Source organism: Danio rerio, chromosome 19 (genome assembly GCF_049306965.1).
Source record: "Danio rerio strain Tuebingen ecotype United States chromosome 19, GRCz12tu, whole genome shotgun sequence".
Lineage (NCBI taxonomy): Eukaryota > Metazoa > Chordata > Actinopteri > Cypriniformes > Danionidae > Danio > Danio rerio.
Genome location: NC_133194.1, coordinates 20,675,473 through 20,689,322, shown reverse-complemented (window position 1 = coordinate 20,689,322; position 13,850 = coordinate 20,675,473). Strand labels below are relative to the sequence as shown.

At 41.2% G+C, this 13,850-nt stretch overlaps 1 protein-coding gene across 7 annotated transcripts in view; it reads left to right on the top strand.

Moving 5' to 3' along the window:
- p3h4 (prolyl 3-hydroxylase family member 4 (inactive)) overlaps positions 1-13,850 on the top strand; it is a 78,568-nt gene that overhangs the window by 61,158 nt on the left and 3,560 nt on the right. The window lies entirely within an intron of this gene.

Below are 13,850 nucleotides of genomic sequence, written 5' to 3'. Positions count from 1 at the left end.
ACATCCATGTTTATACATAATTTTCAATGAAAGTTATTGGAGAAAGTGCTTAATGGCATACAAAACATCGCTAAATGATTAGACAAAACACTGAGAACAGCCATTCCACAACCTGTAGCATGTCCATGTTTGCCGGCCTCTCTTATAACATAAATAGTTTTGTCCATGGGTGGCACAGTGGCTCACTGGTTAGAACTGTCACCACAGCAAGAGGGTCACTGGTTCAATGCCGGACTGGGTCAGTTGGTGTTTCTGTGTGAAGTTTGCAAGTTCTCCCAGTGTTTGTGTGGGTTTCCTCTGGGTGCTCCGGTTGCCCCCACAGTCCAGAGGCATGCGTATGGTATTGGTGAATTGGCCATAGTGAGTGAATGTGTGCAGGTGTATGAGAGAGTATATGGGTGTTTCCCAGTGCTGGGTTGCGGCTGGAAAGTGAAGAGTAATTCTGTGTAATTCTGTGAAATTCTGTGTAGTGTAGTTACCTTCTGTGGTTTCCTCTGCTGGTCCAATGAGACTAGCATAGAGCACTTCCTTCTTTCCTTCCCTTCTTTTGGGCCATTTCTTTTAAATATATTTCTTAAGTCCTTATAGGCAGCATCCTAAATAAAAACATTTTGTTTACTTTGTGTAAGTTTCCAAGTGACACATTTTTTAGCAATACAAGTACTTTAAAGTCATCAAAATACAGTGTAGACAGCTGGAATATATTTTCTATTTAATCTGCATTTCATTTGTTACAGAATTTAATGAAATTGACAATTCTGAGTGACAATATTCAGTATGTACATTAAATAAAACAATAAAATTAGAATAAGAACAAAACAAAATAACTGTATATCAAATAACATACATTATATTTGGCAGATACTTTTATCCAAAGGGACTTAGATTGTGTTTAATCTATACATTTATTTATATGTGGGACCTGGAACACATTTGGTATCACTAATGCATTGCTTTACCAAATGAGCTTTAAAATGTCATATACACAGATTTTTCATATCTATTTGGCACACAATGTAACAGTGTTTGGTTACTCACAAGCTGTGGCACTCCAAGAAGAAGAAACTGCTCCATTAGTTTTGCAGACCCCTCCATAATCTGTACTCTGGAAAATAGTGTTTCACTTGGTTCTTGACTTATTCGTAAATGGTGTCGCATTCTAGGTCCATCACAATCTAAGGTAGGAAGACAGCATTTGTGGAGTGTGTAAATATGAATTTAAATCACAGAATTAATCTTGACATAAAATGTATTAAAATTAACTTGCCATGTGTTAAGTCCCTTAGAGTCCAGTTCACTTCCTTTTGATCCCATCATTATGAGCTCACCACTGAAATCCTTTCATTTTTAAATTTATTTTGAAGACATTGCAACAAGGTATCCTGTATGCAAATTTACACCTTTCAATACATATGCAACGACCTTAATATTCTCACTGTATTAAAACAGCAGCAATAAGTAATAGAATATTTTTGTGACAAATATATTATTTCAGTACACAACAACCAACAAGTCTGAATTATGCATGTTATAAAATACAATACTTTACCAGGTGTGCTTGAAGATGATGTCAAACAATTATGGATGTGACACATGTTTTTCTTTAGGCTGGGATCCTTTTTCTTCAAAGTTACTTGTGTCCTGCAGACCAAAGTTGGGAACTTAATATGGGTCCCATGACACTTTGCTGTAATGATAAATACAATCTTGAAGTCTTTTATAATATTTATTTCATTTTACTGACCACAATTCAGTTTGTATGGATTTTAAAACAATGATACATACCAAGCACAAGTTTTATGATGCAGTTCAGTTTCCAGGCTGTTTGAAGAAAAATAAAATATACATTAAAAAAAATAATTTTTTGAAACTTATTCAGCACAATATATATATATATATATATATTATATATATTATTCAATGCTATCAGTGGATTTTAATACACAAATGGACTTTTCGTTTCAGAAAGCCAATCATCTGAAAGAGCATATAACGGGCCAATGAAATGCCAAATGAGTTGGCAGTGTAAGCTTGCGCACGTGTGCCTTATTGCCAATTAGCTCCGCATATAAGTACAGAGAAAGCAAGGAATGCCATCCTTTTCGCTTCAGAGACTTTTACAGCCTTCTGAGAGAGTCGATGAGGGTTCCTCCTGTTGTAATCCAGCGATTTGAGCGAACGAGAGTGGTCTCCCGGTCCAAAGTGGGAACACGCGGCGGCAAATGGTCGAGCTGGGATTCTCCCTTGCCAGGCATTTTTTGGGTCTGGTAGCGGGCACTCGGGCAGATCTGAGGTTTTCATCGAGAGATAAACCGTCGCCTACGGGCCCGCGATCCCGCTCCTCAAAGCGTTCCATCCAAGCTTCGGGCGGACCGACTAGATGGGTGCTACATAGAGGACCAGAGGGCAAAGCCTCTCGTCCCCTTCTTCCTGGAGGTGCACAGTAGGCTAACGCAGGGCACCTCTTGGAGGGCACCTGTCTCTGCCCGCGCTGCGTGTTCCTCCGCCCTCACGGTGGAGCGGCCATGGGGTATGAAGCAATTCCTCCGGTCGAGCGCGCCATTGCCGTCAATCTTTGTCCGCGTGGCGCCTCTTCTTGGCAGGGTCCGCCTCGTGTCCCGTCCAAAGTCTGTAAGTTATCTGCCTCCCTCGGAGCTAGAGCTTACAAGGCTGCGGGCCAGGCTGCTTTCACCTTGCACGCGATGGCCAACTACCAGCATTACCAAGCGCAGGCGCTGGCCGAGCTGCCGAGGGTGGGTCCAACCCGGGCTTGTTACATGAGCTTCAAACCGCAACCGACTATGCTCTTCGGACCACTAAGTCCGCTGCGTGTGCGTTGGGAGGGACAATGTCCACATTAGTGGTCCAGGAACGCCACCTCTGGCTAAACCTGGCTTTTATGTACCAAGTCGACAAAGTTCGCTTTCTTGACTCCCCCATATGCCAGGCTGGCCTGTTCGGCGACACCGTCGGTGAATTCACCCAGGAGTTCAAGGTGGAGTTTGGGTGCAGAGTGAGAGCGAATCTCTCGCCTCCAGCTCCTCCGCGGGACCCTCGCGCTTCCCGGATCAGCACACCCACTCCGCGCTGCCCCACTGCTGGTACATCAGCGATTGTAGCAATGAGTCCATTAGTGAGAGCTCTGCCTGCCTGGTTAGCACGGCCAGCCCTTCGCGGTGGCTCATACGCACAATCAGACTGGGCTATGCGATTCAGTTCGCGAAACGGCCCCCCAAGTTTATGGGTGTGTATTTCACCAGGGTCAGCCCCCTGTCTTGCGAGAGGAGATTGCTGTCCTACTGGCGAAGGATGCAATCGAGCCGGTCCCTCCAGCTGAGATGGAGAGCGGGTTTTACAGCCTGTACTTCATCGTACCCAAAAAGAGCGGTGGGTCACGGCCAATCCCAGATCTGCACGTTTCGAACCGCTGTCTGCACAAGCTGCCGTTCAGACTGCTCACACAGAAGCGCATCCCTTGGTGCGTTCGTCCTAGGGATTGGTTTGCAGCAATAGACCTGAATGACGCGTATTTCCATGTCTCCATTCTTCCTCGCCACCGTCAGTTTCTGCAGTTTGCCTTCGAAGGTCGAGCTTGGCAATACAAAGTCCTCCCCTTCAGGCACTCTCTGTCTCCGCCTCCACCTGTTGGGGTTTCAGGTCAAGAGAGAAAAGAGCCAACTCGCCCCGGGCAGAGGATCACTTTTCTCGGGTTGGAGCTCGACTCGGTCACCATGACAGCGCGCCTCTCCGGGGAACGCGCTCAGCTGATGCTGAACTGTCTGAGAAAACTCGACAGTAAAATATTGGTCCCACTGAAATTTTTTCAGAGGCTCCTGGGGCATATGCCATCCGCTGATATGGGCACAATTCGGGAAAGCCCAGATCGATCTGTTTGCTTCCCCTGAGAACGCTCATTGCTAGTTGTCTTTTTTCCTGACTGAGGGCTCTCTCGGCACGGATGCACTGGCCCACAGCTGGCCTTGGGGCATGCGCAAATAAGCATTTCCCTTGTGAGCCTGCTCACGGAGTTACTGTGCAAGGTCATGGAGAACAAGGAACAGGTTCTGCTGGTTGCGCCCCTTTGGCCCAACTGGACCTGGATGTCAGAGCTCTCCCCCATCACGATGCCCCTTCCCTGCCAGATCCCTTTGAGAGAGGACCTACTCTCTCAGGGACAGGGCACCATCTGGCACCCTCGCCCCGATATTTGAAACCTTAGATGCGAGGAAGACTTAAGTAACCTACCGATTGAGGTGGTTAATGCCATCACTCAGGCTAGAGCCCCCTTCCACAAGGTGTGCCTATGCCCTGAAGTGGAGTCTATTTACTGAATGGTGCGTCTTCAGGAGAAGCTGGAGAGCAGGCTGTTGCCCTCCACACTCAAGGTTTACGTGGCTGCCATCTTCACTCATCATGAAGCTCGTGAGAACGAGAGCGAGATCCCAAGAGGGCATGAGAGGGGGGCCTTCTCACGAGCCTGCATACAGATCCCTTTGAGCCACTTGACTCAGTATCTTTAAGATTTCTGTCCCTGAAGACAGCTCTGCTGGTTGCGTTGGCAACTATTAAGAGGGTCGGGGACTTGGAGGTGTTTTCAGTCGGTGACTTGTGCCTGGAATTCGGGCCGGATTACTCTCACATTACCCTGGGACCCCGCCCGGTATATGTGCCCAAAGTTCCTACCACACTGTTTAGAGACCAGGTAGTTTGCTTGCAAGTGCTGCCCCCGGAGGAGGCAGACCCAGCCCTTTTCTTACTTTGTCCAGTTCGAGCTTACATATTTATCTGGACCGCACTCAGAGCTTTAGATGGGACTGCACGCTTTCCCAATGTACTGTCGTATTTTCCGAGAATTATCTAGACGCTTGTGACTCCCAAAAAATATATCTAAATCTGTAAAACTTCTTTTGAAATGGGATAAGTAAGGGCCAGGGATCACATTTGAAGACCGCGCCTCTCTTTCATGCAGGAGCACTCACAGTATTCCTGGCTATCCTCTCATCGGAGGCAAAGGTAAGGTGCAGTCATTATGGCGTTTTCCAGACATTTCCCCAATCGTGGATTAAATGAATGCACTGATTGCATTGAAGTTCCCCATCCGAAGGAGAACGCTCTGGTTACTAAAGTAACCCTCGTTCCCCGAGGAGGGGAACGGAAATGCTATATAGCATGGCCATAATGATTGTTCCATAGCTGTAAGTGTCAGTCTCTTCAGCTTAAAAGGATGGCGTTTCCTTGCTTTCCCTGTGCTTATATGCGGAGCTAATTGGCAATAAGGCACACGTGCGGAAGCTTATGCTGCCAACTCATTTGGCATTTAATTGGCCCGTTATATACTCTTTCAGACGATTGGCTTTCTGAAACAAAATCCCCATTCGTGGATTAAAATCCACTGATAGCATTTCCGTTTCCCTCCTCGGGAAACGAGGGTTACTTTAGTAACCAGAGCATTCTTATTGCCTTACAAAAATATTTATCAAAACCAAATTTTGCAATATTGTGTCTAACTGAATCAAAAGCTTTATAAAAATCTAGAAAAAGAATGAAACTATTATGTTCCACAAGCTCATTATAGTCCAATAAATCTTAAACTAGCCTGATGTTTTTCATCATGTGTTGCCCCCTTATAAATGCTGATTGAGTCCCATCTATAATTGTATCTAAACTATTTTTAATTCTTTTGACAAATATTGTGGCAAAAATTTTATCACTGTTAAGGAGTGTAATTGGTCGCCAATTGCCCAAATTGTTAAAGTCTTGCCTAGGTTTAGGATTTAGTGTGATGACACCTTGTGTCAACATAGGAGGTAAAGTATCTTTTTCAATACTTTCTCTAAAAAGATTAGTTAAAAATTGTTTAAAATCATCAGCAAGTAATTTCTACAGCTCTGCTGTAAATCCATCACACCCAGCGACTTTATTATTTTTCAAACTTTTAATTGCACTTTGTATTTCTTCCGAAGTAATATTACCATCACAAAAAATCCGACAGAGTCAGATATAATCTTTAAATAATCAATTGAGTCCATAAATGAGGAGGAGGTATCCTTTGATCATCTTGATTTATAAAGGTTTTTTTTAAAGCTAGCACTAAATTCTGCTATTTCCTTAGGATCTTTGATAATTTTCTATTAATACATAGTTGTTCAATTGTTGAAAAGGAATAGTTTCGCTTTTCCAGTCTAAAAAAATATGCAGTTAAGTTCTCCCTCTTCAAGCCATTTCTTCCTAGATCTTATAAAAGCACCTCTAGCCTTTAATAAGTATAAATCATCTAGTTTTGTTTATAAAGCTACCATTTCAGATTTTTCTTCTATTGACATGCCATTAAAAGTTAAGTTTTAGATAAAGTACTGATCAGGCTATCTTCAAGAATCTTTATTTTTTTAGCTAAATCAGCTACAACTTTTCTTAAATAAACACCATTTTCAAACTTGAGAAGCTCCCAATTTGTACAAAATGAACTTTGAGTTGTGGCTGTTTTGCAATATTTAGCAATTAACTCTAATTGCTAAATAAATCAAATTTAATTTTATCCTTTACATCATCTGATCCTAGTAACAAGCTGTTTAATTTCCACAAAGAGGCTGTCTTATGATCTGTTTTGTAATCTGCCTTTAACAGTGTTGTAGTTTGTTGAATTAGAAAATGGAGACAGTTATCAGGAACAATAGGCTTTTTTTATTTTAGCCCTTTACGTGCTCGGCTGCTCATAACATAAGTAACTTGTACCACAACCCGGATAGGGAAACTGTGTGTTCATCCGGGCACCGGAAAGACCATATATGAACATAGCAGTTATCTACAGGTGTATTGAGTTTTGTGATCAGTCAAAGGTGTACATTGAATGCTAGTATGTAGATCAAAATTAGTCATATCCTTTGAGATTAGCCAAAAGTCAATTCGGAATTGACTTGAGCCACTTTTGTTGGACAGGTACTGTATACTCCACATTATTAGGAAATCTCTGTAGCCAAATGTCTACCAACTCAAATTTGTCTCTTAGGTCTAACGCCTCATTCAAACGAGGCTTCAGCATCAACGCTTGACAGAGGGCGTGTCTGAAGTTGGCACTGACGTGATCGTCATGGCAGCGTCAGCCAATGAAATTAGTCAGCAATAGGCCACTGTCTGAGCTGGTGTATTTGCATAATGCGATCTAATTGGTTGAGGCTTGAAAAGTTGAGCAAGTCCCAACTTTTGGGACTGAAGAGGCATCGAGTTGCAGTTTGGCAACACCTGACGTCACCTATACAAAGTGAATGGGAAGTGTTGACGCTGATGCCTCGTGTGGGGCATAATAGTGTTGGACTTGAACAAGCTGCGCTTTTTGGAGGATATCTGTCTAATAAATTGTTAATAGATACATGAAAATCTCCACCTAAAATGATAAATGCCTTAGGGAATTTGTTTAACCAACATTTAAGCTTTTCATCTAATTTATCAACAAAATTTTTTTTTATCATCTGTTGAAGTATTGTATCCATATATATTTCCAAGAATTAGTTTGTTGGTTAAGTGAAATCACTAATACAAGAAAGTGACCCAAGCTATCTGAATCTTACCCTTATCTTCCCCCTCCAAATTTATTTAAGATGCTTATACCAGTTGAGTGTTCTGTGCCATGTGAACACCAAATATCATTACCCCACTGAGATTTCCACCATCTGTAATCATCATTAGTAGAATGGCATTTGTGAATCAAACAAAAATCTGAATTGTGCTATTTAGCATATAAAAAAGGGCTTTCCTTTTGACACTGTCCCTGAGGCCCCTAGTGTTAAAGAGTCCATATTATGGGTTTTTGAAAATGCCCTTCCATGTAGTGTGTAACACAGCTCTAAGTGACGTGAAATATCCAGCTAAGGCTTAAATCTGTAAGTGTTAAGTGTTTAAAACTGTTGTTTCATCTATAAAAGAGTCGACTCTAGTGTGTGTGTGTGTGTGTGTGTGTGTGTGTGTGTGTGTGTGTGTGTGTGTGTGTGTGTGTGTGTGTGTGGAGAGAGCAGAGTATGACAAGCTAAGAGATCTCCTCGCCAGTTCTTGGAGTTTTTGCTCAATAAAATAGTTAGTTGTTGGTATTTTCAAGTCCATCGCCTGTATTTACGTTCACCCACTTGCAGCCAAAATCCACGCCTTACACTATGAAGCGTATATGCACTGTGACTACTTTTATATTGTTGATTAGCTGCTGGGCATTTCACTCTGTCTCACGTTGGAGGCAGTTAGTATCAACCAATCACAACAGACTGTCATCGGTCCAATCAGCGTAGATTAGCTTTGCGCTAAGGAGGGATTTGGGAACAATTGAATCACTGAACAATTCATATGGGAGTCGCTGGAATAATTAGGTAAAAATAAATGCAGATTACAAGATAATGAAAGTGTTTTTTGACCTTGCGTGCATATTAGACTGTTGTTGGAGACCCTTACCACCAAAATATGACCCCATTTCATGTATAATATGGGCTCTTTAAAGGGTCACGAAACACCAAAACACATTTTTTGAGCTGTTGACAGTTGTATATGTGTCTCACACTGCTAAAAACACTATTAGGACACCTATAGTTCACTTAAAAGTGTAAATTGGTTGTTTTTGCGTTATTTCAAGCAAATTCGTACTTCCGGTTTGAAACTAATTTTTGAAACTGTGTCACAGCTATGAGATAATAGCATGTATTCCAGCGTGCAGACTAGACGTCTGTGCCAGAATGTGTCTTATTACGTCTTACAGTGTGTTGCATTAATGCATGAGTAAGGCTTGGTTCAAACCAATCAGCGCGCTCTATTGTGCAACTTTAATTACAATTTAAATTTAATTACTTTAAAAACATTAATTTTCTTTACTGTCACAGTGTTTAGACGACAGAGACACCACGTTGTGTTGGCAAAACAAGCGTGAAGTGTTGCTTATATAGTTTGCTGCAGTTAAGTTTTGTTTTCATTTTCTCTCTGTGAGAGCGCAGCTGGAGTCATGTGTGGTTTAACAGTGTACGCAACGCTCGGCATCAATAACTTACGTGTCTAAGGTGGCACATTGTTTACCTGAGAGCTGTTCTCATCTGCAAACGCTGAGATCCGTATTCGCTTGGCGTCTCCTTTTAATAAAGATGCGGCTCTAGTTGCTGCTGATTGTCCTGTCTCTACAGATTTGGTAAGTGAGCGACCAGTGCTCTTTGTTTATTCAGTTTGTTCGTATTGAACAAACTATTACACCGAGTGTAAACATGTTAACACCACAACCAAACTTTAACCTCGTGTAGGATTTTCACCGCATTTTGTGACCGGAATAAACGCACGCGGCTTTCTGACGCTACCTGCCGTGTGCATCTAAGTTTCTGGGAAATGCTGAGGGTTTTTTTTCTCTCATTCGCCGTGCGGTATCAAACATTGCATTAAAAATACATGATTAGAGCAGTTCCTCGAATCAAATATCTTGTTTGTCGCGAGGGACATGAATGAATTCCCTGAATGAAAGAGCCAAACTGCAGTTAAAGTCCACCATTTAATAATTTGGCAAATAATTCGACTACAGATGTCCATGTAAACACCATCACTTTCTCCCCTGTGTGTGTGTGTTTTGACTCTAAATGTCAGTGCGTGCCCAAATAGACACTCCCACACCATGCCTCTTTTCTTTATCCAACACTCCCCCCTAAACAGAGCTGGACACGCCCACTTTTCTGACTTTTTCCAAAGTCGAGGTGTGAAAACACCCTGCTGAAACGAGGGGGTTTCATGGCCCTTTAAAAGATATTAATGACAATGACATTAAACAGGACCAACAACAAGAAACAGAAAACAAAAAAACAAAAAAAGAAAATCTACTCATTCATGTTACTTGTATCAAAGACAGGCAACCAATGACAAATACCAACACAGGAATAATCTACAAGTAAAAAAAGAGTAATCTACAAGTTCAGTGAATAACTAATACTGTTATTGTGGTTAAATTTCCACTTAGAAGTCTTGAAAAGCTGCTACATCTTTAGTGGTCAGTCTTTTACCATCAATCACAGCAAAAGGACCGTGAAAGCCAGCTCTCTTTCTCTCTTGCCTCGCTTTTTCTACCATCGGCCACAGGAGAGACCTTGCATCCTTATCTTGCTGGAAAGATCCTCGAAGATGTTTATTTTATTTTCCCCTAGATAGTTTAACGTTTTGGCATCATTCTAAACTTTGTGCCGTTGTGATCACAATGAAAACAGGACTATGATGCGGCGAGAGGATTTTTCTGCAGCAGATCTCGGTCCCAAACGGTGTGCGATGTCCACTCCGATGGGCAGGTCTGCAGCGATAATTGGGGAAACCTGCTTGAAGAGGTCAATGATCATCTGCTTTACATTCTTTCGTTTTTTTTCTGGAATGCCATTAACATGAATTTCACCTTCTCTTGTATGCGTTCAAATTATTACACCTCTCACAAAGTTTGTCATTGACCGTCTCTAGTTTTTAAATTTTCCTTTCAAATGCTTTGGACTTTTCGTTCAGGCACTTTACCTCTTCACCTTTGAACTCGAGGGAGTTGATTATCTGTTTAATAGAGTTTGAGTTTTTAAGTTTTTTCAAACCCATGAATTTGGCGCAAATTCTCTTCGTACATGCCTTCCATCCTCTGCAAGAATCTCATTAGCATTGCATCACTCACCGTGGGACTGTCAGAGCTTGGTTTACTTTTGGCAGGATTTGGTTTGGGTGTTTCGAGTAAAGTCACAAATTGCCCAGACTGTGTATCCATTTCAGAAACTAGATTTCTCCTTGCATAGTTGTGTATTGCGATTATAGTTTCTTCTTTTTCGTCCATAGTCTGTGCAGCAGTTTTAGCAAACATGTTTAAGTTAGCAAATAGCTATCAAAAGTACTCATCTCTCAAACTCGGCATACAAGGAAGGTAACAAAGAAAATAAACAAATAAAGCGATGGCTGTTTAGCTCATAACTTTTGCAACATCTTTTAGTTAGTCCCTGAACATGAACTTATTCCCGGGTCTAAGTACATTTTTCAAGAGCTACAGCAAAAGCAACATGCTACGAAGCCGAAAATAAAAATCTGACAGCACGGAAGCGCGTGAAATTACTCAAAGTAATGGAATTTATTACACTTGACGACCAGCCATTCTCCGTAGTGGAAAACACTGGATCTCAGTGACTGGTAAGACGTCTGCTTACCGGAGATATACAGCCATGTGGCAGATCACATTCACAAGCTGCTTCATAACGACTCCGTGATGAGCTTTACCACAGATATTTGGTCTTCAGATGTAAGCCCTAGTAGTATGCTTAGTCTTACTGCGCAGTGAATTGATTCTGATTTTAACCTTAACAAAGTCTGGCTTCATTACAAGAATTTACTTTACACTGCGGTGGCAATCTCTCAAGCCTTCACTGACATGTTAGAAAAATAAAAAATTGACAGACTAAGAGTGCACACAGTGGTACGCGACAATGCGAGGAACATGGCTAAAGCCATAATGGACAGTGAGATTGAGTTTGCCCTGTATGGCGCATTTCCTTCCAGTTGGTTGTCAACGAAGGCATTTTAAGCCAGAGAAGTGTGACAGAATTGGTTTGCATGTGCAGAAGGATTGTAGGTCATTTTAAGCACTCGCAGCTTGCTTCTTCACGTCTACAGTCCGTTCAGGCACAAATGGATCTTCCACTAAAGAGACTTAAACAGGATGTAAATACTAGGTGGAATAGCACCTTTTACATGATGCAAAGTCTTTTGGAGCAGAAAAGTGCGCTTGCTGCATTCGCTGCAGATTACGAACTACCGGTCACTCTCACTGCGCAGCAGTGGGCACTGATGGAAAGTGTTACTACACTTCTCTCTCCCTTTGAACAAATAACTAAAGAGATTAGCAAAGAGGATGCATCTGCTGTTGATATTATCCAGTAACCAAGTAACCAAAGAATTAAAACATTGAAAAAAGCATTCCTGGTTTCAGTGCAGTACTTGACCTGCGATATAAGGACAAGTTTTTTTAAACTGACATAAAACGGCAGAACCATAAATTAATAGTCGAGGAGATTAAGAAACATGGACATCCTAGAGACAGACGTGCAGAATCTAGTAGGTAAGTTCAATATAAAATATAATAATAGGCTATAAAATAGGCTTTTCAATCATTCTCGTTTTTAACACGTCTGATTATTTTTTAGATATCATACAACAAAAGGGCTCGCACAGAAGCAAAAGAATCTTTAACAGAATCTATCTCTGCCATATTCAACGAAATTGCTGTTTTCTGTGTTTAGGTCTTGTTCTTTCCTTCAGTGATTGAGCTTGTCTACAGCAGCTGTTCATCAGTGTCTAAATTCACTCATTAGCCGCATTTCCACTATCGGGCCAGTGCGAGCCAGGGCTTTAATCGGGCTGGGCTGGGCCAATAGCCCGGGGGGTTAAAAAATGAGGCCGAAATCATATCACGTTTCCACTGTCGGGCTAGTAGCTCACAGTGCGTCACGCAAACACCGCCCACAGAACTTCCCCGAATCAAACGTCACACAACCCACCCACTTCAGCGGGAATCAAGCAGATAAAGCACACCATAGAATCATCACAAAACAAAACTATTAAAATGAAGACAACCGAAGCAAAAAAATGACACGTTACTGTACAGCAGTACATGAAATGTCTATACGCACAGACCTGTGTATTTCCATTTATTACATTTGTTTACTCGCCGACCGACTGTTGGCATTGTAATCGAATACTCTCGCCACTAACGGAGGGACCCATCACAGTGAGCGCAGCCGTCCATAATATAAAGCCACAGAAATTCTCCTTTATAACTAAATGTGGCATGTATTGTTTGAGGATATAAAACACATTTTGTGTTTGGGCTTTCCCCCAATGCGTTTAAAACTGCGCTGCACAGGACTGGGTGACAGAAAAAAAGGTAGGCTAGATTCTGCATTCACTCACCCAAATAATGCTCTGTTTGTGCGATTTGATTAATATCATCGTATCCAAATACTTTATAAATAATCTTTCAAACCATCTCCGGTGTTTATTGTTTTTAGAAAATATCTAAAATCTTATTTTTTCAGATAGGTCTTTGTAAAATGAAAGTTAGGCTATATGTGGCTTTGAAACACTTTGATTTATATATTGTATATAGGCTACCTACATTATTATAGCTAGCTTTTGTTTATTTTATCTTGATTCATTTATTTAATGCGATTTTATATATATCCGATATTTGTAATTCTTATTTGTACTGTAATCTTCCTCTTTTAATTCCCATAAAATGAGAGCGATTGTTGTGGTTCGCATCTTACTTTCTCTGTTGTTTTGAAACAACAACTAACCTATTGACCAAAATGCGGTACTACAGAAGCAACACAACTCCCTTTTATTCATCTTAATTAAGCGAGCTGTTTAAATTTGAAAATATACTTTTTCTATTTTTTCCAACACAACTCTTTTAGTTTTAATAGAGAAACATAAGTGAATTGTTTAATGTGAACATAGTTACATTCTTTGGACCAACTGAAGCCATGATCCATTTTTTTTTTGTGTACAGTTGAATAAGGGAATTAAATATATATAATAATTCCCTTAATATATAAAATATATATAATTAAATATATATACTCAATCATTTTCTTTTTGGCTTAGTCCCTTTATTAATCAGAGGTCGCCACAGCGAAATAAACAGTCAACTCATCCAGCATATGTTTTAAGCAGTGGATGCCCTTCCAGCGGCAACCCATCACTGGAAAAAAAACATTCATACACTCATTCACACACATACACTACAAACAATTTAGCTTACCCTATTAACCTATAGCACATGTCTTTGGACTGTGGAGGAAACCAGAGGAAACCCTTGCGATTATGGGGAG